At 28.8% G+C, this 24,857-nt stretch overlaps 1 long non-coding RNA gene across 2 annotated transcripts in view; it reads right to left on the bottom strand.

The window, feature by feature from the left end:
- The window catches only part of LOC142319172 (uncharacterized), a 28,358-nt gene extending 6,281 nt beyond the window's left edge, over nt 1–22,077 (bottom strand). Inside the window, exons 1-2 of one of the 2 annotated variants that reach the window (XR_012755120.1) lie at nt 21,943–22,077; nt 19,216–19,501 (exon numbers count right to left, since the gene is read on the bottom strand). This is a non-coding gene — a long non-coding RNA (uncharacterized LOC142319172). Of the gene's footprint in view, nt 1–19,215; nt 19,502–20,856; nt 20,975–21,942 lie in introns of those variants that run through there. The other variant, XR_012755121.1, reaches the window with a different exon arrangement.
- Between the last annotated feature and the right edge of the window lie 2,780 nt (nt 22,078–24,857).

The raw sequence follows: 24,857 nt of genomic DNA, 5'->3' as shown, positions 1-24,857 counted from the left end.
TTATTTCTTAGAAAAAATAATGAAGAAAAATATTATGTAAAATATGTATAAATACTCAGATATTAGATACCTAATGAATAAATTACATCGGTGTTTATAATTTGCTTAAAATTCTATCCAGTGCCTAATAAACTGAATTCCGTCAAAAACATCTGTCTTAGTTTACGATTCATTTAAATGGAATTATTAACAAAACAGAACTATAGTTTTTTTATTTAATATTTGCATAATTAAAAGAATGTTTTTAAAGCGGTGTTACACGTTTTATAATTAAATAGGAGTCCTTGATAATATGAAAATGAACCGCAAAAAAAAATCTTGACCATCCAAAAAAACAAATAATTTTAATGAATTGTATTATTTTTATTCTATTTCAATTTCTGTTTATACATAATGTTTTTTTTTTCGTAGGAGGAGGAAAAAGCTTGCCAGCCGCCGGCAGGCCCGCTCTGATGTCAGTGCGGAGCTCTCACCCGCTAAAAAACCTCTCCCTCCAGTCACGCAGGGCCCGGAACTAATCCCTATGGCATACATAATCTTTAACTGCATACATAATGTTTATACAGCATAAAATTGTTGTTAGAATTCTCGAAATAAACGAAACCAAACTTATTAAAATAAAAACTGTCAACAAAGTTGTTATACCTTCCTGAAATTGGTTATTTATTCTTACGAAATGGAAAAAATTTTACGAGAAGTTATCTCTAAAATAAAGACCGTTTCATTGTAAAAAAATTTATTCTGAAAGCTTTATAAATATTTTTTTATTTCTCTTAAACTACATACATACCTTATACTACTTCTGTATATAATCGCCACATGAATTAAGACATTTATCGTTGCGATACACCAGCTCCAGTATTTCCTCGTCGAATTCTTGTGCCGCCAGACCATTTATCCACTGATTAACAGCATTTTTAAGTTCGTCGTCACCTGCGAATTGCTTACCACTCAAAACTTCTTTCAGAATCCCAAACAAATGCTAATTAGAAGGACCTAAGTCCGGACTATATGGTGGTGTCGGACCCTCAACATGTGTACGTGCATTATCGTGCAGCAGGATGACGCCTCTGTCAGCCGCCTACGTCGCCGATTTTGAATGGCGCACCGTAACTTACGTAGAGTTTAGCAGTAGGTTTCTGCATTTATAGTCGTACCACGTGGCACGAAATCAATCAGCAATATGCCAAACTGATTCCAAAAGACTGTGGCGATCAGTTTACGTCCAAATGGCTGTGGCTTGACCTTTGTTGGTCTGGTTAGTGATTGAGGATGACGCCATTCACTTGACTGCTTTTTTCTCTCTGGCGTGTAATACGAAATTCATGTTTCATCTCCGGTAACAATAAAATTATGGAACCCATCACCTTTTTCTGTGTAGCGCATCAAAAATTCCAAAGCAGATCCCGTTCGGATTTTTTGTGATGTTCCGTTAAGACGTGCGGCACCCAACATGCATAAACCTAACTGAAGCCTAAATGGTCACGAAAAATGCGAACAATAATAGCTCTTGAAACATCAGGAAAAAGAAGGGCCAGGTCGGAAATCGTTAAGCGACGATCTTTTCTAATTTCATCATCGACGCGTTTCAACAAGTCCTCGGTGATTATCGAGGGCTTCCCCGACGTTCTTCGTCATGCACATAAATTATGTATTATTTCTAAATCTTTCACACCATTTTCGGACGTTTCTTTCATTCATTACATTATCATTGTACACAGCAACCAACTGCCTATGAATTTCAGCCGGTTTTATATTCTGATGGTTTAAAAACCGTGTGACTCCACGTATTTCACAGTCGGCGGCAACATCGATTTTCCTATTCATTTTATAACGTAATAATTTACACGTAATCAAAGATACTTACAGACAACAATGCTGTATGTACACTACTAGCGAGACCACGAACGACACAGGTTTGCAAAAATAAGGAGAGAAATTTCCCAGCAGTCTTTACTTTAGAGATATCCCTCGTATAAATTCAGAAATTCGATGTTTTTAAACTTTGATTAGCTCCCCGACCATCAATATTGCCCGCAAAATATTTTTATTTTTTACCATTTGCAATATTATTATGCTTAGAAAGACATTAAAAAAATCAGGTTAATAAATACTCAATAAATAAAAACGTAGTTTTTTTGCAATTTTTAGGGAAGAAGGGAAGAATTTGGTAGCAATATTTTTTTTATGGTAAGATAAGCATTTACTGAGCTTAATATAAAGTGGGTTATGTTTGCCAAATTTTGAGAGAACTGACCCCAAAGAAACTGTCTACCCCCATTCTCTAGAGATATTGATCCCAAACTTTTACCAACAAATTCCCTCATGCACAAAGATCTCTGAGGCAAATTTTATCAAAATAGGTTTATCTATTCAAAAGTTATTAAGCTTTAAATACGGCGTATGCAGGTGCATACGCACGTACGTACGTTCCCACTTTACATTACTCCCCACTTCTTTTGTTTTTTGGATCCATAAAACTGGTTTCTGGGAAATGCAATAAACCCATACCCCACTTTTTGACTGATTACCAAACTTTACCGTACTTTCTTGCAGCGTAGCTCTAAAGCTAAAAAAAAAAAGAATTACTTAAATCATTGGTCTTTAAATACTAAGTATTTAACTCACATATATTTCAATGAAAATTAGGTATACGTTAATGTGGTGGTGAAGTAATTATGGTAAGATTTAATAAGTTGAAGACTTTTTTTAAATCAATCACGTGTTTATATGAGAGAAAGGGAAAAATAAATGTAAGTCTTTTTTTATAACATTTTTTTTTATCAAATTGCTTCATTGCACGAAATTGCACAGAAATATCTTCAAAGCACGTTAAACTTTGTATATTATTTATTGATCTATCTAATTACGCTATTTTTATTTAAGATAAATGAAATGTTTTCTAGTTTTTTAGGAGATTTTAGGAAAATGTATAGTAAATAGAATAATTAAAATAAATTATAATAATTTAATTTGGCGAACTGCATGACACTGTTTCACTGTTTAGTATTTCTACGAAAACTGTTTTAAAGTATCTTATACTTGTAATTACACTTTTTTGTTTTGGATATTTTTATTTTGTTAAAAATATAGGTAATGTTTAATAACACCAAAGCATGAAAGTTATCTTATTAAATGAAACATTGTATTTTTATTTTTTCAGTGAATATATTTATTATTTTTTTAATTAACATATAATCTGTTTCTTTTATTATTTTAAAATATCTTCAAAAAGAAATATAAATAGGCTTTTACTTGTTTTACTGATTTAACCAATAAACAGGTAACCTTTTTCAACAAGTTTTTCAACTATCTGTTCAATTACTACTCATTAGAGTTAGCGATATCATATGGAAAATTGCGTTATTTTTAGTTTTAAAGCAGTATTTTTTAAATCGTATTCCTTTTCGTTAATTAATGGAAAAAATTATATGGTTTAGAAAAACTTTTACCTTTTATAGTATCCAAGGATTGTTAATGTTAAAACGATTTGCAATGCCTTTACGAACCCGACTCATAACTTTCTTGGTACGTTGATTAAAATAATACGTTTATTATAGTGTCAGTGTCTACAGTGAACAACATTTTTTTTATTATTTATTTATGTATAATGCAGTCTTAACGTTCTAATTACTTTAGTGGAATGAAAATTCTAATGATGGAACACAGCTGTGAAACGCATCATTTTAATTTGCACATCAAGACAATCACGTAACGAATAAACTAATTATAATTTTTTTTATTTTGAAATACTGCGTTATTCTTTTAAAAAAATTTTATTAAAGAATAATTTAATGATAACGTAATGAAAAATATTAACCTCTTTAAACAGCAATAAAAGTTTCTCCAAATTTGTTATTTGTAAATTGTATATCAGATCTACAGCTCTTTTTAATTATATGATTAATTGAATATTATTTATTATTTATTATTTATTTATTATTATATTGAATATTAAATTTGTTAAATATATTTCTGAAAATTAATTTTCTACTTTGCGTAAGAAATAAATATTGTAAAATTTTACGAAATTTTATAACGTACAAACTATGTGACAAAAATTAAGGAAGATAATATCCTAATTTTATCTTATTTTAGCAGGTACTGATTCTAAACAAAGAATATATATTGAGATATTAGTAATATTATCTGTATTTACACTGGTTGCTGTTCAATGTGAAGAAATCTTTCTTCAAGCCCTCTCGATTACATAATGCATAAGCATTTTTCTTGTTACCTGAACGTCGTCTTAAAGGACATATCATTTCTTATTCAAGTGGACAGACATATTGGATAATCTTTTTTTCAAGATAATATGTTGAACCTGACCTCGGTCTCAATGGGCACGCTATTTTATGATCTTGAATCTTTCTTTATGACATCGACCCTAGGTCAAGTCGTCAAGGTAATGCCAAATATCATAAAATCAACAACCGGGTCAAGAACGAGTGACGACGTCATATCCCAGACCCATCCATTTTACAATGCTGTTATTTGTTAATTGTGTATCAGATACGATCTTTTTGATGATAACATTGCGTATAATCGGAGAACTGCGCAATAAATATAAATGAAATTAAATACAACCGAATTTTAAAAATATATTTCTGGAAATTGTTAAAAAATAATATTATGAAAATAAAACGCAATTTTGTAGAATACAAATTATGTGACAAAAATTAAAAATAAATAATACGCTCATGTTATCTTTCTCTAACAGGTAATGATACTATAAAATAAAATAAAAATATGATGCCTTGGCAAAAATGATTAATATTTATTGTTACTACATTGGTTGCCACTGGATGTGAACAAATCTTCGAGCGTTTTCTACCATATAAAGCACAAAAACTCTTCGTGTTACCTAAACGTGATCCGAAAGGGTACATCTTTTCTTATTCAGCTGCAGAAGGATATTTAGAAATAACCATTGAAGGAAAATGAGGTTTTTTCTTCGGCTATTTGGAGCTAATTAAGGAAGGGAGCAGTGCGTAAAATTAAATGGTTTATGGAATAAATTATATTATATGTATATAAAATAAATTAATAACTTTTTAAACAGGATATCAGATGATCACCTGCTGAAACTAGTGGTCAAATTATGTTATCTTTTGAAACTAGTAAGTAAATTAACCGATAGCGGAAACGTTTTTAGAAGTATGTATGGGTAAAGATAAGCTTAAAAAGCAGACTTTCATACATCCATATTTTTTTTTCTTCAGAAAACTAATTTAATGATCTGATAGTGATACTCATTATAGTGTACTCTATTATAATGCCACATACTAAGGCATCCTGGAATAGTCGCTTTAATATTGGAAGGACAGGTAGAAGGGAAAAATTGTGTAGGCAGGCCACGTTTGGAATATGTAAAGCAAATTGTTAGGGATGTAGGATGTAGAGGGTATACTGAAATGAAACGACTAGCACTAGATAGGGAATCTTGGAGAGCTGCATCAAACCAGTCAAATGACTGAAGACAAAAAAAAGTGATACTCAAAGTTTTTTTCAATCAAAAAGAAGATAAAAATTAATGGACAAAGTTAGGTTAATTATTAAATTTAAAATACTTATTCCCACATTCTATAGAGGCTTAACTTACACTGCATAGCTACAAGGCAATTTTCTTATTTTTATCAACTTGCAGTTTTTTGCCTTTTTACTTGTTGCAAACGGTTTTTTGTAATACCGTTAGTACTTTTTGTACTCTATTATAATTAAATTAAAATTAACAATCTGGAATAAAATAAGCTCAAAAAAATTAATACCGCAATAGAATACTACTCCATAAAAAAGTTATACTTTTATATTTCTTAAAATTTGGACTTTTTCTAGTCAACATCAAATTAAGAGTTAATAAACTGAAGTTGTTTTTAATTTGAACCCTACTTCAAAATGTTTCCAATTTAAAGAAGAATTTTTAAAAAATTCAAAATTATTCCTAAGGTTTTTTTTGGGGAATTTGATTTTATCACTTTATTTATTTATGAATAATTTTATTTTACTACTTTTTCAGTAGACAAAAGTATATGATTTCTTTTTAAAAATCTATTGCACTGAGGTTTTTATACATCTTTTTATTTTTTTATTTTATTTTGACAATCTAGCTACATTTATTAACCTTAAAAATCCAAAAAATAATTACATTATGAACTCTAATATAAACTAAAAATTAATACTTAATTTTCAACCTTTAAAACTTGGTTTAAAACAATTCAATTCAAAAACCGCATGGTAAAACTGTAAAACAAAATCACGAATAAAGAAAAAAGTAATATTCTCTACTTCGTTTACATAATTTGCTTTTGAAATCATGTATTTTTTTTCTGAAAAATGTTTAATTGCACATGAATTTAACGAAAGTCATCCCATAATGTAAACCGTATAGTTTTTATATTAAAGTTATTGATAGTTTTACTGCTGTAAATGTAGTAATTTATTTTTTAAATTAAATTTGTATCCCGAATTACTACTTACATACTAAATGCATGCAAATTATTTCCTTAGAAAACAACAAACATAAATACTGACCTTACTTAACACACACTTAGAAGACTACACATTTCCATTTCTGAATTATGAATCATTAATACAGAACTACATTACTCACATTGTTTTGATTTAACAGAACCAAACAAAAAAAAAGTTAATTTCAGAAACGCTTTAGTATTCTAATGGAATCCGAATACAAATAAAAAAATATATTTGTCTTTTTAATCTATTTACCACTTGTTTCCCTAAAAATTAAGATTGTTTAAAACAATGTATACCCAAATATTTCGTTTTCTTTACGAGAGTAAGAGAATACTTTCTAGTTTCTATTAATTGTTTTGATTCCCTTTTTGGGAATAAAATTAGTTAATTTGTATGTAATTTTTTTTAAGGTTGAAAAGATATTGTATATGTAAGAAACAAATAAATATTAATATGTAAATAAAATAAATATTAATATGATAACTTGCTGTATCATATAGATATTTCAGCAAATAAACTTGTTTTATGAGATAAATTATAAAGATGGAAAAGCAAAGGTAAAATGTTTTATACTTACTTTCCCTCCTCTTACAAAAAAGAATATTATTCAATCAATCGGTTTGTAAGTCTTAATAGAACTTTATCTGATAAACTGAAAATGTTTTTGTCCTAAGAGAATATATAAATACATTTTAAATTGTATACAGTTTTATTTCAAGTTCATATGAAATAGTTTAAGTTTCAGTTCATATGAAATAAATACTCAATATAAACATTCTTTATATATATGATATTTTTGAGTTCTTTATTGTCAGAAAAGATTTATTTATTCAATCTCTGAACTTAGCCTACGATTTTCTTATATCACTGCGACTAAAAACCTGTATAATTCTGCCGTTTATTCTTCACCAGACTCAACTTTGAATTTTAAATGAAATTCTCCATTTTCTTTGCAACCCCTGTATTCTTAAACTTGACTTAGTCGAATTTCTAAAAGGTTCATGAAATTTTAAGTAATAAGCGTCTACGATTTCAATTCCTTTCTCATTTTCTGCTAATAAATGAATATATTATACTTATATCAATGATTATTAATCAATTAAAATTTTATACATTTGATTATATAATTATACACGATATAAATAACATCAGGAAAGATTAAATACACTATTCAGAACTTAACCAAGAAAAATACTCAAATATTTGTCTGGAGTGAAGAAAGCCATTGGAAAAAAACCTTTTATCTGTAGGATTGATATTTTTAAAAACACAGGTACCGAATCTGAATTAATGGATGAAAACAGTTACAATGAATAAAAAAATTGATCCAAAAAAAATAATTTCGAAGGAGTTCTTAAAACATTTATTTGAATTCATTAAATATTAAGTAGGCTAGTATCAGTATTCCTGTACGCATAAATATAATTTTGTTTGTGTAACGGGAAAATTTTAACTTAAATGTAAGTGTGTTATTCAGAAACGCCCTTGTTATTCTAAAAAAAAACACCTGCCGCCATATTAATAAAATACAAAATTTCATAACTGAAGATCACAGTGGTAATAGTTATATCAATGGTAATAGTTATATAGACTTACAGGATTCTGAGTATATACACCCCTGAATACATATTTTTATCAGTAAAAATTAAATGTAAATTAAGATTGATTTGTACAGTAATACTTATTAAACGTTCTAAATACTAAAGTTCTATTGAAATGGGCCCAAAAAGACATGGATTTCAAGTTTTCATGGGTTAATCAGTCTGGCAACATAAAAATGAGGAAGTTTTCATGGCAACATGAAAAAGAGAAAAATCCATTTCTTGTTATTAATCGGGAGAGTGATTTAGATGCGATAAATAAGTGATTTTATAATATAACTAATATTGATGTATTTAATTGTAACTATTCTTGTTGAAAAATTACAACACTATAATTGTGATTGTGTCTGTTGGGGATCTGGGAAACATATTTGATAGGAGATTTGGTTTTGATGAGCATCTTCAATTTATTTTTAATAATGCTAATAGATAATTGTGGTTTATAAATAAGATACGCTAAATATTTTCAGGATGTTGAAGCAATTAAAATACTCTACTATATCTACCTGAGAAGTTGACTTGAGTATGTTGTACAGATATGGAATTCGTTCATCAATATCGGATCGAACACTTAGAATTAATCCACAACAGGTACTTGGAATTTGTTTTTTTAAGATTAATAATTCATTTTGTCCCTATATTTTTCTGTCTTAGTTACATGCAATGTTAAAAAACAGAAGTCTTAAATTTAGACGAAAGTAATTGTAATTATTGATGTTATATAAGGTTATTAATAATTTAATTTATTGTCAATATATTTCAGAAGGATGAGTATTTTATGTGCCTAAGTTAACTAGAGGTTCACGTTTTTCGTTTTTGATAGCTAGATTCTGATAGCACATCTTGCAGTGTGCCAATTTCTCATAAAATTCTTCTCTTAAACTGTCAAATATTGTGAGCTTAATAGATAAGAATATTGATCTGTTTAATAATAATAGTTCGTGTAAATATAGATAGTGTTCTGATGCGTTGATGTAGCTTGTTGTTTTTTTTTTGTTTTTTTTTAGATTGACCATCCTGGCATATTTATTGATTTTTTTTATTTTCATTTTTTTTACTTCCTTGTACGAAGTATTCAGTCACCATATGCGACACCCTCCGGAGAAGGGAGCGCATTGATCCCTCCAAATAACTAGGACGTATTTCTGCTAGCCCATAAGGTGCTAGTAACGAAAGGATTTCAGTGGACGGACAAAAGGGAATAACGCCGGGAGCACGAGGCTCAAAATCTCAGTCTCCCACGGTAAGACCCAGTAAATAATTTTCACGCTGGTCCATATGGATAGGAACGCAAATCACCAAATCCGTCCGTAATAAAACTTAAAATTTATAACTGCCACTAAATAACCCATGAAACCCGCCCGATAATAGAAAGATACAGCAGCAAGGGACATTGTCCAGGCTCTGCTATCTGTAGGGAGAAATATTGAAACTCCCGCCATTCTTGCGTTCCGTTCCGTTCCTGTACGAAGTAAAGGAAGTAAAAATAATAAATGGAAGTTTGTACGTATGTATCTCGCATAACTAAAAAACGATTAGACGTTAAAATGATGGATTTACGACTGTTGTAACATCTAGTTGTGCGCCTCCCCTTTTGATTGCAATCGACTGAACGAAAAGTGTCTAAAAAAGCCCAAAATCCAAAATATTTGGATTTTATACTTTTTCTTAACTGCAGTAATAAGCTCTCATTGACATCTTTTCAATGATGTTTCATCAGTGGTACTTACTTTCATTGGTTCCAGAGTTATAGCCAAATGGAATTTTAATTAATGAAATATTTGGATCTTATAAGGGGAAGCACATTGGTTCGAATCAGACTTCATCTCCTTTTTTCTTTATTTTTTTTTTTTTTTAATCAAAATATATTGATTTATTAATAATTATTAACCTCTGATTGTAAAAAAAATTTACGATAAATAATAATCCAATAATAACAATAAAAAAAGGTATGAAAAATTATCAGAAGTTTTTAATGAAATAAAATTTTATGATCTTTTCAATTTAAAAAAAAAAAGTATATGTAATTTAATAGGCGTACGATTAAGTCATATGATGACCACGTCAGATTTAGTGAAACGTCTGATTATTCGTTTTTGTTTTCATTTTGTTGATGGTTACATCACAATAATTTTTAAAACATACTATTAGATAGATATAAGACACATTTAAATAAAGAGTAATAAAGGGACTTTTACTCTATCCTAATATTTCAGGTAAGATTGTTGAATTAATAATTGCATAAATGTTTGATGTTAATGACCAATATTTTAGCTATTGTGTGACTGTCCACTTTATTAAAGAACTGGAGGCTCGTATCTCACTTTCAAATGAAATAGGTTTAAATGAAGTGCCGCAAAAATGTGTCTGTAATTTAACAGGCGTACAAGAAATTCATCCGGTGTCCACATCAGATTTTTTTAATTCATTTTTGTATTCTTATCTATTAGTTTTTATACATTATTTTTTTTCTGTGGATACTTTAAGAGAAACTATGTGTTCGTTTAATGTTAAGAAGATCTGGGCTGATTTCTAATACCTTTGTGCCCAATTACTGGTAAATAAATAAATCAAAGATCATGTTGAAATGATTTAGTAGACGTTTATAGAAAATAATATTGAATATTCAGTAAGCTATCGGGGAGGTTTCACATTCAAATAGAAGGAAAACAATTAACGTATTAATATTCAAGTATGCTTCGACACATGACCTCGCACCCGGATGTTGCGATATCTAATGTCTCTACTTGAAGGTACATACAACAATAGACGATCTATTTAACAGCCGTAAACAAAATTATACCTTTATTAACCTATTGCGTAAATGTAATCAAAGGGATAGTAAAATTAAAAAGAAACCGGAAGGTTATGTTTACTCTCATACGCTCTATTTTGTTCGACACCATGACTTACCTACAATGACCACGATAATGCTTTTTTTTACTGCAGAATTTCAGTCACCGGTTTTGAGCTGTGTTTATAATAGGCTGCAGCCTTAATATGCTACGTATTCGTTATTATAAGTAATTTCAGATTATTTTATGTGCTGCACATCTATTCTTCGGCCATGAACCCTTTCCTCTTTTGGAAATCAGGTGACCTGAAAGGATCTCTCGAAACACCGTCATAGATGCTTTGTCAGCGAGATCCTGCTGAAACCACATCACATTCAAGTCGATACTAAGATGAACCAGTTTAGAAGCAAGGAAATCTTGTAACATCGTTATGTATTGATTGGAATTAACTATTACCAAATGCCTTTTATCTTTGAAGAAATAATGGCCTATAATTACCAAAGCTTGTCAAACCACACCAGACAGTTACACGTGGGATGTGAAAAATACGCATATGAAGCCACTTAGGATTCATACCAGACTGGCAACGAAACTTTTGTTTGTTCACTGTGCCCGATAAATGAAAATGCGCTTCATCCCGCATTAACAGAACCGATTCATCAGTAAATAAGCTAATAAAATTTAAAAAAACACACTCACTTAGATCTCGCATATCTAACATTTTACAGGAATGTGAGTTCAAATCCTTGGATAGAATTCTTTTGACACCCTAGAAGATAAACGGAGACTCTTCATCATTGCCTGCCCGACTCTGTCAATGTTTGGAGGAATTCTTACGGAGTGCACAGGACCTGGTGATTTTTTTTTCGTTGCAGAAGCAATAATTCGGAAACTTATTATCTACAATTTTATCTATTTCGTCTTGGAACGGCACCACGATGTCGAATATTGAAATGCAACATATAATCACAACAGAGTCAGGATTTTCAGAATACCTTTCCACTACTAACGTTCGATCTACAGCAATGCACTGCTCCATAGTTACCAAATTGGCATCTGATGTGCACGGTCATAACCATATCGATCAATCACAACTTCAGGGTTACCAACTTATTTTGCTTTACAGCTTAAAACAGAATTACGTTGCTTAAAACAGACTCATCCTCTACAACGCTTAAACTTAAGTAGTTATTAATTATATGATTAATTATGAAATTTTATTTAAAAGTATTATTTTGTTTGATATGTTGAGTTCAACGTACGAGTGAGAAGTTTATTGCGAAAGGTTTTGTCGTAACTGATTAAGACACAAAAAAAAGTTGTAGTTGTTGTAAGTAAATAAATATTTAAAAATATTCAAATTAGACTTTTTAATTTAACTTAATTCTAAAATAAATAGGTCGTAGTAACAAGTCCTTTTTTAGACGAAATCAGGGTTTGATGTTGAAGATATAAAAAAAATATACAGAGGTATTAATGATTTTAAGATAAATATGTCCATCCTTTTCAAAATTGTTTAGAGTAAAATATCTTTTTTTTCATTGATGGTGTTGGTTTAAACATTTATAGCGAATCTTATAAAAAGTATCTCATTCTGTTCCTATGATATGAACTATACTAAAAAAAAAAAATAAAAAAAGTGGCTGACAGGCAAGAAAAACAAGGCGTTTCCTGATATAATAAAAACCTTTTTCTTATTCCAATGAGGACTCCGCTTTTTTACTCCAAAATCTCTGCGCATAGATATATATATATATATATATATATATATATATATATGTGTGTGTGTGTGTGTGTGTGTGTGTGTGTGTGTGTGTGTGTGTGTGTGTGTGTGTGTGTGTGTGCAAACTAATTTCTTTTATAAACATTAAACTGAAACGGTAAAAGACTTACAAAAATACTACTTATTATATATACAGTATCAATTTATTTTATTTAACTGTAATGATTTATTGTATTTAAGTTAAAATAATGTATTATATGTATAAAATTTCTAATAACTAATTGTTTGAAGAAACCACATTCCTGCAAATGAATTGAGCTGAATGAACGAATAATTTTTTTAATTGTTGACGATACAAAAAAAGTGTTATTACAATATCTCTTGTAAATATTTTGTAAAATTATAAGTAAAATTATTACAATAAATAAAAGCTGAGACAAAAACCTAAGCATACTTATGTCTACAGTCATAATTTATTCACCGCAAATTGAACCAACACTTGATTAATTGGAAAATCGGTTAAATGAGAGATCGGTTAGATGAGAGCGCATTGAAAAAATAAATTACAACCGCAAAAAAAAAATCACGGGTTAGTTGATATTATTAATAGAAAAATTAATAAACTGTTTATAAATCAATGAAATAGGATCTTGCTCAAAACGGGTACATCTATTTACATGTGTTCTGTAAATCCAACTGTTCAAGAAAATTTTGTGGAAATAAAAAGCAACACCATACGAAAAATAGATTGAACTCTTTCTCTTCAAAAAAATTGAATTTTAAGTGATTTCAAAAAAAGGAGGGTTTTATTCCGATACCCATGTATACTTTTTGTCTCTGTAAAAATCTTACTCTTCAAAAAATGGACCGATTTCGATAACTCGTTTTTTACTTCATAGATCGGTGATTTCCAAATTTTAGTTTCTTTATGTAGAGTCTCAAGTCGGCTCTAAATAAATTCTACTTTATATTTATTTTTAAGAAAAAATCAACCCGGTAACTTGTGATAAGTTTGATTAAATAATTCACAGCTAATTAGATAATTCATGATATTCCTATAGTTAATATTTTTCTTAAATTTGAAAAAAAAAATTATAACCACATTAATTCTAATTTACACGACTCACCACCAGTGGATGTCGGTCCAGATTTTGAGAACCATTCCGTGGGAGAGGATATTTCTTTGGTGGACCAGTTGTAATATCTTTACATAACTTGAACGGAAGATTTTTTAAAAATATTACATCATCTTAATAAATGATCTGAAAATTTTCTCCTTACTTTTTCCCATCATTATACATGTATAGTATCAGATTAACATAACGTTTTAACTTATAGCCTGAAGTCATTTCGATATTCAAATTACTATTTGAGGAAAAATTTCTCTCCATTCCTTTTTTTAATTGTATTGATTAAGATTTCGCTACTTATCGCTTCTTGTGAATAACGTTTTTCATACAGATAGGGTTTTTACTTCCATAACGAAGTAAAGAGAGTATTGTAATCGTGAAAAATTTCCGTTTTAAAATTTCAAAGGAAATATCCATTTTGACAATCCCTAAATAAATATTGGCTAGTTACGGCGTGACGTCTGTATAATCAAAAAAATTTGGGTTTTGAACTCTTTCTTAACTGCAGTAATAAGTCCTTATTGAGAGCTTTTCAACGATCTATCATAAGTGGCACTTATTCTGATTGGTTCCAGAGTTATAGCCTAATGAAATATTTGGATCTTACATGGGGAAGGCACATCGGTCGAATCAGATTTCATCTCCGTTTTTTTTAATTTAAATATATTGATTTATTAATAATTATTAATCTCTGATTGTAAAAAAATGTTTACGATAAATAATAGTTAAAAAATAACAATAATAAAAAAATATATGAAAATATCAGAAGTTATAAATTAAATTAAATTTTATGTACTTTTAAAACTGTGTATATGTAATTTAATAGGCGTACAAGGAAGTTATGTGGTGTCCACGGTGGCCACATTAGATTTTTTGTATTCCTATTCGTATTTTAAAAAAAGACATATTGAAAAAGAAATAAATAACTTAAGTAAACAATAAAGAAAAGATTAAACTTATTTTCATAAATAACATCTTGTCTTTAACTGAGGTGTTCAAAAATATTGAGAAACATTTCCAGTAAATCGGAGAAAATTTAGTATTTTTATTTATGATTTTGAATTTTCTGTTACATTTCGACAACTTTATTACTAGAAAAATCTTATAGGCGGATACCGTAAAACCGGATTTTAAATATAGTTTAAACAACAATTTATTACTTTAATTTAAATTTTAACTTTCTTTCTAAAAGCCAACCTTCACTAAATCTAAAATTTTATTATTTTCTGTTTCTTTATATTTTTCTAATTAGTTCTTTTATCTACTATTAATTCTAAATATTTGACTTCTTCAACTACGGAAGATTTTTATTCAAATCGGTTTAGATAAATTTGAGTCCAACTGGAATGTTTGACTAGGCCGGGATAATTTTAATCTCTTATTATTCTATATAAATTTTGAATTTAATTCTGCCTGAATTTTATTCGCTAATAAGGTGTTTTTTGCATCTAATCTCAATAAATATCGTCGAATAAGTTAGGTAAATGTGCAGACTCTTTTCGATTATGTACTTAAGGAATTGGTAGGAGAAGGTAGAAGAAACTATAAATAAGAAAACTTTAGTTCATTAATTTTAGATAATTTTCAGGTGTATATTTTATGAATGAGCAATTTCTAAGAAAAACATTTCTCTTGTCCAAGAAAGAGGAAAATTCTCATTTATAGTTAATTAAAAAAATGGAAAAGATTTCTTATTTTTCAAAAAGTACTCCTGTAATAAAATCATTTTACTAATATCAACATTACACTTTCTCACATCAAGCCGAAGTTTAATTACAATCAGGCAGTTGGTTTGCAGTGAATCTTTATTTAAGAGAGCAACTTTATTTTAAGAGAGCATTAATTAATTTTTTTAATTTATAAAAAGTATCCAAATATACTGGTAAATTTGAAGTTTGAGGAATCGTATACTAAAATAAAAGTAATAGCCGTATACATGAATATGTTTTGGCTATGGTATGAATATGTATCAATATTATTATAGAGCAACTAGTACAACAGATGATCGGCCAGGTAACTATATAATTGATAGTTGAATAAAATTTGGCCAAAATTAGGAATAAATAAATAAAATGTTTAAGAATAAAACTAAAAACACAGGTAGAACAGTACAATTTGTTGGCTGTGGATTTCTTGCAATTTCAGTAAGATGCTAGGAAAATATTCCCCTCAAAGTTTTCTAAAATATCTAATTTGATTACACTGCAGCTTCAACTACGGCACTGTATTAAATTATATTGTTACAGAACTCCTTTATTGATTTGAAGTCATACTTTGTAGCAATAATATGGACTTATTTAATAGTATCGGTTTTTTTCGTGTTAGATTAATGAACTAGTGATAAATACTAAATGAAATGGAATACTGCAGAGCACTGAAAACATTTTTTTTTTATCTACAGTGAATTCAACTGTGTTACATCTGAATGTAATATACATACTGCGTATAAATCAAGTTAATTAATTCTTAACGCATTAATATTTATATTTAATTTCTCAGTAAACAAAAATAATTAAAAATCTGTTAATAACAGCTTAAGTTAAGTTACTAGTAACATTTACCACTAAGAAAACTTAATATTGAAGAATAACGACTAAGGATACACTTATAAAACAATTACTAACAATTATAGATTTGTGTTTTTAATTGTTACCGACATATTTTTACAAAATTAATTTCGAATATTTAATACAGTAATAAAGTATTTATAAGCCGATTATTATTTAATTCCAGTAGTTGCAATAAAAATAAAAATTATTACTTAATCCTTGTAAAGATGTATCACCCCTGCCAACAAAAAAAAGTTTAATATTTTTATCAAAATTAATATATTTATATAGACGATTAAGTTAAGTGAGCGTATGCAAAAACTGAATGAATTTTAAAATTGTATTTGACTTAATCTGAGATTACATAGAAATTGTTCTTTCAAGGAAACTTCTGCGTTTAACTACAGCTTTACCTCAACGCGGTGGTCTAGTGGTTAACTCGTTGTCGCAAATCAGTTGTTTAACAGCTGATCTTCAAAGTCGAAGGTTCTGAAGATCAATTCCTAGTAACAGTTAGTTGATTTATATGGATTTGACAGTGGATACCAGTGTAGTCTGGTGGTTGGGGTTCAATTAACTACATGTCTTAGGAATGATCGACCTAAACCTGTACAACACTGCGCCCCATTTGCATGACTTACTTATCATTCTTATCTCATTGGGCTGCGACGTGTTGCTTATTGTCCAATAGTTGAACAGACTGTAACATACAAATTAGGGGGAAAAATTGAGCAGCTCCTTATTCAGTGGAGGAGATACTCTAATAGAGTTTTTTAAAAGTTAGGAAAGCTCTTTAAGGTTTAAATAACGTATCCGATCTATACATTTCTGTTTAATATACTGTTTTTGTCAACTTTTAACTATTCTAATTGTTCTAGTTTTTCAAGCTTGTTGTGATCATTATTTACGTACTTCGTGACAGAGTGACAGCATCTCAGCCTTTCATCCGGAGGTCCTGGATTCAAATCCCCCGATCAGGCATGGCATTTCTCACACACTACAAAATTCATTTGTCATCTAAGAGAGCGTAATTCTGTTGTTACTATGTAAATGGATAAATATGCAAAATTTACATACTAAGGTTAATATTTTTGTAATTTTCCTATTTCTATAACAGATTTTTAAATATATTTTGTTACCTATACAAGTTCCGTAAGAAGTTAACCTGCATAACCTCTTTGTAACCGTAAGTGAATATTCATCGAGTCTGTCCGACACTTCATATAAAATCTTATCATAATATAATAATCATTAACATCACAAAACGTATCACAGATTTGGAGCAAAGCTTTACTCGGCTAAAAAAGTCATATTTCCTAAACTTTGCCTGCTTAATAATCTGATTTACTTAACAACTTGAAAATAGTAATATAATAGGAATAGTAATTTTGTTTAAAGAATAACATATCCTATTAACAAATTATCTTGTCGCTTAAATTACTAAAGTAATCTATTTAAAAATTAGGATTCTTCAAAGATTACTCGGCAAAAGTATGTTTACGCTCATTAGAGAACTATATCCTTTCTTGTATCATTTCAAAGTTTGTCATAACTGTTTTTTCTGAGCATTACAAAAGATAAATAAATAATAATAATGAATTAGAGAACTCTAGACATTATTTAATTTAATTAAATTTAGCATCTCTTTTTATTAATTATAGATCCACATCATTTATTACATTTTCTATGGAATAGTTAAGTTATTTATGAATTCATATTATTAACATACGGTTACTTAACATATTTATAGGTAGATTATCATAATTAACACAGTTATGGTTAATTAACATAACACCAGTTATGGTTAATTAACATAAGGTTATTGCAGATTATTGTATGCTTATAAAATGCCGTTGTTGTCCTGTAATTTTCATGATGCCTAATGTCTTAAAAACACACAATGAAGATTATATTATTATTAGAAACTTGTTTGATCGAACGTGTTAATATTTTTAAATTATTAAAAATAATAAATGACTCGTTTTCAAATTTTGCACTTCCAAAATTCTTTCAGCATAAATTAAAATCACGTTAATTAGGTGAATTACTGATTACTAATATAGACCTTTTTTAAAAGGGTTGGAAAATTTCTCAGAAAAATAAATAATACATATTTAATACAACAAAAAGTTTGTTCGTTTAATATTTCCTTTTTCTATCAGATTGTTTATTGCAACGACTGTAGCTTAATTTTTATAATCCTGGATCGCTGTGATCAGGGTATGTTTAAATTATTTTACTAAAAAATTTAGTGTACTTTCTTTACAATATTGAAAACAACACACTAGACCTCTTCCCTGAAAATCTAAAAAAACTCTGTATCCTGTTGTATAAAAAAATAGATTGTAATATACACCCACAAGCTATCATAAATGTATGTAAGCTTCTACTTACAAGATGTACACGCACAAGCTTACATCATTCTATGACCGACATATTATTATTATTGTTTTAAAATAAGTTTATCTAAAAACCTTGAAAAATACAAAGGATAATTTTTTTACTTATGGAAATGCTTTTGCTTTGTTGCATCGATGTATATCATAACAACTTTGTAATACAGATTAAATCAATTCGTTTGTAATCAATTGTTATTCTTCCATTTACAGCATAAAAAATAACATCATAAGAATATCGAACAATAATTGCAATTTTTAATTATACATTTTTTTTTTCTAAATCTGAAATATTACGTGAATGTGAGAAGAAAAATTGACGAATTATTCATACGTTGAATTAAATAGTATTTTGCAATAAAAGATTATTTTAGTTCTAGGTGTATAAAAGTCCGCATTATAAGTTTAATTTTACTCATAAATACCACTTCTAAAAAAACTTTCACTATCGGTTCAATTACTTCTTAATTTGTTAGATGGAAAATATTACCTGTTTAAAATATTATTTATTAACGTAAAAATTTTATTAATAGATAAAGTAACTTGCCTCATTGATCATTTGATTTTGCGCACTGCTGTCTTATTCAATTAGCTCCAGATATCCGAAGAAAACCTCGTTCTTTTTCTATGGTTATTTGTAAGTACCCTTCTACAGCTACCTGTATAAGAAAAGGCGTACCCTTTCAGACAACGTTCTGGTAACACGAAGAGTGCTTGTGCAGTATATGGTAGAACACGCTCGAAGATTTCTTCACATCCAGTAACAACCAATGTAATAACAATAAATATTACTAATGTTTGCCAACGCATTCTTTTACGTTTATTGTGGATACCTGTTAAAGGAATATATTATTTAGTGATTAATTTTCAAAAATATATTTTTAAAATTCGGTTATATTTTATTTCAGTTGTATTTTATGGACAGTTCTCCGATTATACGCAATTTTGTCATTAAAAATTTAACTGATCTGGTAACACAAATTACAAATAATAGTATTGTAAGATGGATGGGTTTGGGGCATGCGTCACTCGTCCTTCACACGGCTGATTTTATGATATTTGGCATTACCTTGACGGCTTGACCTAGGATCGATGTCATAAAAATTTAAGGTCATCAAAGCCCATTGAGAACGAGCTCAAGTTCAACAGATTACTTTGAAATAATAGTCATTCACTATGTTTCACCTTAAAATTCAGTCATGCGTAAGTGAAAAGGGATTATGATTTCATGTAAACTCGTACCGATTTTCTACAGCAGACTTACTTTTTGGGCTATTACTAGTACTACCTCTAAACTACTTCTACTACTACTATTACTACTACTACTACAAGATTTCGTAGCATCTACACTTTAGCTGAATTACATTTGTTAACTTCGTTAATTTGCCTGAAGATACTTTTCAATGTTAACGGAATGGGCTTTATTAATTAAGACTTGTGGACACCTGGTGGTATTAACGAAGCCCACTCTTTTCATTTAGATTAAACTGAGATTACCTCATGAATACCTTGCAATATTAAGAGAGTGAACGTTATAAAACGTAGTGATTCATAATCTCAATTTTTGGCAGATTATCACACTTAACATAACTAATATTTATATATTATACGACTTCGAGGGATAGAGATTATAAATGAAAATCTTCGTATAGACTAAACACAGAAATGGGACACAGTTATTCCTTTTAATTAACAAATGAAAGAAACTTTATACCTGACTCCGTTATCAGATCAGATGGAAATCGTCTTTTTGTACTTGCTACTACCACATGATATTTAATATTTTTTAAATTAGTAACATTAATCTGAAAAGCGGTGTAAACGTTGTTCGGATGCACTGGCGGCTTATAGCTAAAATTAGTAGGGGGTGCTGCTCCAGAAAATTTTTTTGGCCTTTTCACGACCATGGTTGAAGTTTTCTGTCAAATAAAACAACCGAAAAAAATGAAAAATAGAATAGCCGGAAGCAGGATAATAATCTAATTCTACACTTTATCACATTCAAGAATGTGGTACATATTCGGTTTAACCGAATAAATAATAAAATATCAATACAGATAATACTTTTTAGTATTATTAGATAATAACTTAATAAAATTTCCGCTTTAAAACACTATAGTTCAATGGTGCTTAATTTATATTTCTACGTACACAGAAACAAATACATAATTATTTTTTTACTAATTACCTTCTCTTTCGCCCTTCCAGCGTGTTTTTGGACAGATTTGGCAATCAAAGAGCTCTTACCTTCCACCATCTTCTGGTCACTACTGAAAAAATAACTAAACCACTTTCATACTCCTTCCACCTACTAAACTAGAAAAGGGAATGAACAAGGAACGTTCCGTACACACGCGGAGTGAAAAAGAACTACCTTCCACCAGCACGCCAGGGTCGGAACTGCGGAAGAGACAGTGCTCTCTCTCCCTCATAGCCTCACGTACAGCTTCCTATGTGCGTACGTGCACAACAGCCAAAAGCCACGCCGTTGGAACTGTGAAGCGCACAGTTCCATACAAAGATTTTTATTTATTTTTCTTAAACTGGGGGATGGCTACTGACATTAAGCTTAAGGATTATATATTGTACAAGTATAAATAAATAATTAAAGAAAAAAGGACTCATTATATTACATTTTATCGATAATATCAACTGGAAATAGGGGATGCTGCAGTTTCACAGTGCCTATACGCGAGCCGCCACTGGTCGGGTGTTGAAGACGCAAATTCCTGACAGTGTGCGAATGATAATGAAATAAATGGTTAATACTAAACATTTTCACTACATCATACAGAAATTCCGAAGTTCTATAAGTATAAATATTAAAAAAAAAGATACTTCCGGTTTGGAGGTATATTATATTGAAATTGGAGTGAAAACCAAATTGAAAATTTAAATCATTGATGAGTTTTTTCATAGTGATCTTGGTTTCTAAAACTTCAAAATTTTTTTTTATAGAATTAATAAATATTCTTTAAAAACTAATTTAAAACACTTTTTTAAATAATTTACATAGTTTTTTTTTAAATTTAAATATAATTGTGTGAATTTACTTTTTCTCATAAAAGGTTTGTATTTTATTATTAATAAAAACAATAACATTTTCCTAAACACCTGTTATAAATATTATTTCTCCAACAAAACCTTAGTTAAACAGTCTACATTTAACTGTGTTGGATCTTCAGGTTTTAGAGATCACTATAACTTTGTTTTTAAATAGGAATAATATATCAATTCGCTGTAAATTTAAAATATCTATGAAAAATATACTTACAAACATGTAAAAGTATAGGTAGCGTACTTGATGAATAAATGTATTCTCAATAACGTTATAATATAAAATAATTGCAATATTTTAGCCACAAAGTAGTACAATTGGATTTAAAAATATCAAACACAATCTAAGTGGCAATGAGGAAGTGGTTGGAATGTTGTTACTATCCACTACGGAAGTTTGAATAAATATTTTTAATTTAGGCATAATGTAATAATAGTTTTTTTATCCGCTCTCTAATTTTTGTAAAGCTTTTTATAATCCCAATTACTGATAGCGATAGACTAGTGAGTTCGAAATTAAATAATTAATTTCAAAAAGAAATTTAAAAATTCGAAAGCTTTTTCGAAATCAAAGGAAAAAATTCTCGAAAAAATCGAAATCGTATTCTTTTTCATTCCCTGAAAACTTTCTGTTAAAACCATTACTCCGTTATTATTAGTCACCTTCAAAATACTAAAGAAAAATTACCAGAAAAGTACCCATTTTGTGATTACTTTTATCTACCAAACTTTATGGCCGTGAAAAACGAATAAAGAAAATTCCAAAACTGTATCTTATTATTTTATCCACTTTGCCACCGCGTTAGTAAATAGTTACTTTTAATTACGATGTATATTTTCTTATTTAGCGTATTAAAAAGAAATGACTAGCTTTTTTAAAAAAATAACCATTCCTGATTGAAAAAGTAATTACTTGGAAGTAGCCGAAAAGCGGAAATCCGATGGTCCAAATTTGGCGATGGCATTTGAGATAAAATTACATATTAAGCAGTTAGTAAAGAATATTAAAATAATTTTTTGTTTGTTTTAGCAGGCTATAAAACAAATTTAACTAAAAAGTAGTCAAAAAGGATAATTTAGATTTTCTATGAGTTTTTAAGTTTTGTATTTTTTTTAAATGGATTTCATGGAAATGAAATAAAATTACATGAGCTAAGAAGTTGGAAAAATTTAATTGAGATTAAAATGTAATTAATAGATTTATCACAGTTATTAAGAAACCAGTAATTAAAATATAAATTAATATCCAATGAAAGAAATAAGGTGACTAATAAAGAGCTGTAAAGCATAAAATATAATTATTTTAGAGAAGCATATTTTTTTCCACTTTTTCTACAATTTATGACAAATCTAGCGCTTAAATCATTATTGATTTTCTACGTCTTAGGCATCGTGAGTTCCATTATGTAACATTGTGTTTTCATGTCATCTTACAAATCCTCTAATTCTACATAAGTATTTTGATATAAATACTTAATTAAACACATTACTCCAAAAAATAAAACGCTGTATAAAAAAAAATTGTAAAAATCTTGCGTTGCCAAATAACTAATATCTATTACTGCGTCAACTAACAGGAAGTACTCTGCTTACTTTAAATGTATGGACAACAATAAATCTATTAATTGAAAATTAGAAATTTTATTAAGCAAATAAAACTTTATAAGTCAAAAATCTTAAATTTTATTATATAGCTTAATCATTAAGGTAAATGATTTTAACGGCTAATTGAAGCTCCTGAAATTGGAGCATAATAAACGGGAACAGTAGTATTTATTGGCACAACGAAAAATATAAAATAATCAGGAGAAAAGGTTTGCTTTTCATGTTGGTTAGTTTAATTATTTAGCTCATCAAATGAAGAATTAACGACACATTCAATCATCAATAGACTTCGTAGGACTATTTACTAAATACTAAATAAGATAATCGACAGATGTATTTATTTAAATTTGTAAAAATGGATTCTTTACAAAAATTTAAAAAATAAATAAAATGTATATACATAATGATTCAGATGGAAAGGGGAATAATTTTGGAACTATTCTAGAGATTGAAATAAGAAAAAACGTTTTTACAAACATATGTCTGGAAACGCTTTGTTGTCGAGTTACGGCTAGCGAAAACTTTCGCCCGGATTTCAGTTCCCCGGTTAGCTGAGGTCATAAAGAAATTTTTAAGGTGTTAAATAAAAGGTTTCAGAACTATATCTCCCTTAGTTTTCATGATATCTATAACGCAGGAAAATTAGGTGATGAAAAACACGTTTTTTTAGGTTTGAAGTACTATAATAATTTAGTTAAATGGGTGATACATTTTATTATCAAAATTTGTAGAGGATTTAATTCTGAAAACATTTAAGTATAGGAAAAACAACAAAAAATTTACTGTTATTATTTAAAGCAAAACTGAATAAAACTAACAGAAAAATGTCATGAATTTGTAAAAATTAAACATATGTAATTAATAGGCACTTTCAAACTAGAAAAACGTGTCACTGAGAGAAATATCTGGAATTTTTTAACAATGAAATTCTTACAATGCTTGAAACTTTCTCATTGGCGAAACGAATTAAAATATACTTTCAAACTAATGGAGCACTAACACATTTCAAGAATGAAGTAAAACAATTCTTAGATGATAAATGGAATGAACGTAGTAGAGGTCCGTAAATTGGCCATCTAAATCACCGTACCTTACTCCCTTAGATTACTCTATATAATGGAGATGGATGCGAGGTATACAAGCAAAAATTAGACACACGTGATGAACTTCATCGATCGCATTCTCAATGCTGCTGTTCTCATCAAGAACGCGAAGATACGTTACGGTGGCGACAGAAAATGTAAGGAAACGATTTCTAAAGTACATAGATTTCAACGGTGGAATTTTTTAACATTTATTGTAAATTAATACATCATAAACGACTCAGTACTTTTTGCTTTAAGTAAAGTAAAAGGATTTTAATTTTTCAAAGGTCTGAATTTAATATACTAAAAACAACTGTTTTTCATTTTTACAAATTCATACTATTTTTCTGTTAAGTTTTTTCTGTTTTGTTTTTAATAATAAAACGGTTGCATTTTTTAAAAAGACTTTAATATTACAGTAATAAAGTTTTACTAAATTATA

Source organism: Lycorma delicatula, chromosome 2 (genome assembly GCF_047948215.1).
Source record: "Lycorma delicatula isolate Av1 chromosome 2, ASM4794821v1, whole genome shotgun sequence".
Lineage (NCBI taxonomy): Eukaryota > Metazoa > Arthropoda > Insecta > Hemiptera > Fulgoridae > Lycorma > Lycorma delicatula.
This window is presented reverse-complemented; position numbering and strand designations above follow the sequence as displayed.